The sequence below is a fragment of the Echinococcus granulosus genome (assembly GCF_000524195.1).
Source record: "Echinococcus granulosus chromosome Unknown EG_S00317, whole genome shotgun sequence".
In the NCBI taxonomy this organism is placed as follows: Eukaryota; Metazoa; Platyhelminthes; class Cestoda; order Cyclophyllidea; family Taeniidae; genus Echinococcus; species Echinococcus granulosus.
Genome location: NW_020170697.1, coordinates 1 through 3073, shown reverse-complemented (window position 1 = coordinate 3073; position 3073 = coordinate 1).

The following is a 3073-nucleotide window of genomic DNA, read 5'->3' as shown; positions in this document are numbered from 1 at the left end:
TGCCTGTGTTAGGAAGCCGATCGGTTAATAATTTTGAAAATGTATGCTTTCTAATTAATACTAGTTCAATACAGTTGGATTTGTCGCGAATTTGACCATCTTTTTTGATCGGGTCTTGATTTTGTCGTGCTGGAATTTGGCGGTCCCGTGTACTCTTCTGGCTGGCGGCGAGATCATTTAACTACAAATGGTTTGAGAAAGTAGGTCGACTGATTGCATCAGCACATCGCCTAGCAAATGACATTTTGTTGGTGGATTGGAGGTGGGAGGCACGACAGTTTACGATCACTACTGAAATGTTAGGAATTGCTAGAAGATTTGAAAACCCAGTTAATCCCTCAAATTTGGGCGTATTGTAGGCTTATGAAGCAAAGTAAAGCATAGTAAGAGACTCCTTCATTTATTATGACCAAACTGAGTAAGGAGTGCGCGTATCAACCCAACCTTCCAATAACCAGATAACTGTTGTTGGAGGAGGGCATTTCCTCACTTGATACATGGCATTCTTTTTCCTGAATTCGTTTCAATGGACCAATTCATGCATATCCATTAAAAGGCTTCTCCTTTACCTGGCCCCAAAATCGGCTTCAAATTAACAAGTTCGTAGCCTGTCAAGGAAATCCTGTATGCTACTTACTGATTGGGATCGGCTGACAGAGACAAGCAGGTGTACTTCATTATACTATAGCATCCTGAGCCACAAATATGCGTCATGCATAGTTCTATTGCAGTTGAAGCTATAAATCTGAGTTATTATGCACCTCCACTTCAGCTCATTTTGCAGAGAGTGCATTTATACAAGTGTAGAGGTGTTCAATTTCCGGATATTCCCAGGAGCCCTTTGTAATCACCATATTAAAATGAGATTGAGCATGCTGGATGCAGAAGGAGGAGCATGAATATGAATACCACAGCAACAGCTGGTGGTAGTTGTTTGACAGGGGTACTGAAGCAGCTAGATTGATTATGAGCTTGACAATGAGCCCTGTCATGATTTCTCCTATGGCAGCCTTTGTTCATAATTTCGCCTAACACTCCCGTTTTTCAGTATCTGTAGGTAGTTAGGTGGATCAAAATATAACCTTATCCTCTTTTCAGTAACTTTTTTAATGTAAATTTACTACTTTAACCGTTTACGCTGGCTAATGGTACTACTCATGTGACCCCAGTAGTTTGGCTGAGGACAGTTTTACCCAAGATTATTGTTCTTGCAAAGGTCCGAAGTAGTCGATATGACCTTCCTACTGTTTAAAATGTAAGCAGATTTCTGACCGCTTATGCTGCAGCAGGGTGACAAAGGATCACGCTCTTGGAAATGGTTGACCGCCAACTGTTACTGTGAAATCAACTTACTTCTGCCGTACAAAATATAGCAGCTTACGTCTATTTGCATCGTCTTTTCCAGTGATGATTCTGTCTAATAGTGAATTTGTGCGTCTTTTGTTATTGAGAATACAGTTAGACAGGATTTGTGACTAAACATAAAGTGGCTTTGCTCAAGATAATACGTGATTGGCGCACAGCATTACCATTATTGTCTACCAACAGCAAGACATCAAAGATTTTTATGGTACTAGAGCTAGAAGGGAGGGCAGGCAGACAGATGAGCATGTCTTCTTGTTGTTGTCACTTTTCTCACATACACGGCAGAATTAGCAACACAAGGGCTTCAGACCACGCTGCTACATTTTCTAAGATATTCACTGTCTGCACTTGATTAATGTAGGTTTTATGAAAAGCAGTAGAGGCTGTTGAAATATACGTCAGCGGATTCCTCGAATTTGGCGTTGGGCACCGTCTCCATCATGCAAATTGCATTTATTTGCCTTTCTGAATGGGGTATTTGTAAGGCAGCTGAATTGATGGTCACTTTATTACCTGAATTAATTTGTCTTAATTACGGGGTGTGCGAGACATCTACGTTAAACTGGCAACATTAAACGTGCAAGCCAAGTATCATATCCTACAACGTAATCCAATGTATTTAATGAAGTCTGCTTTGTGTGAGGAACTACAGTCCACTTTGCTCACTCCGCGACTACCTTTCACCACCAATTCACCTCAATGGCTCATTATGTAGCGTCCGGGTATGACCCATATTTTGTTCAGGTCACTACGTCTACGGACAATTTGCCACTATCACAACCGTCATCCTAACGCCAACTGCATCAAATCCATAGCTATAAATTCTGCTTACTGACCATGCATGGACGAAAGTGCTGATGTTTGGGTTACAGGCTGTTGGGATAACCAACAATTGAAATGAGATGCCTCAAAATACCCACTAGAACGTTAAGATCCGCCAAGAGACCTCGTCATGACTACATTTTCACCTTTACTTCTCTGGATGAATGAATGGATGGGTGGGTAGATGGAAGTAAAGAAGGTTAAGTAGATAAATGGATAGATGAGAGGTAGTTAGGTTTGTGACAAAATAAAGAAAAAATGAACAAAGTGAAAGTGAATGAATCGTGGTTAATTTGCTAAATTGCTAAATTAAGTAACTAAAGTACGAATTTTGGAATCAGTTGTGTGAAATTCAATGTCAGCATGTATGCGTTTACCTCTTCGCATTCAAAACCGAATTAAGTGGGTATGGCCCCTTCTAATCAACTCTAGTCAACATTTGCATCAATCTCAATGCTCTATCCTCTCCCAATTCTAGGCTCTCTAGCTTTTGCACAAGGCGCAGATTCAGTAAGGCTGATTTTTAAAATGCCTGAAACATCGCGGATGAGGAAAATCTAAATCGACATTTTTTTGTGTCGTACGTTGTGGTTTGGCCTGACTTTTCGATTTTTTGACGCAAGTACGCTTACAGTGGCGCCTTGTTTAAAATCGGTTTGCATTGCCTCCACAACCACCGTAGAAGAAACGGCTACAACGACCCATTGTTGAATTATGGCCCTACGATATTACGCAGCTTTTGCATACTCCTTCCAATATTGGTAGGGCGCAAATGCCCGATATCGCCTGTAACTTAAGCAGAATCCTTCATGCACAATTAAAACTCACGGATTGCTGAGCATATCTGTGTTAAAGATCAGCAAAAGTTAGTAGTATTGGCAGCACT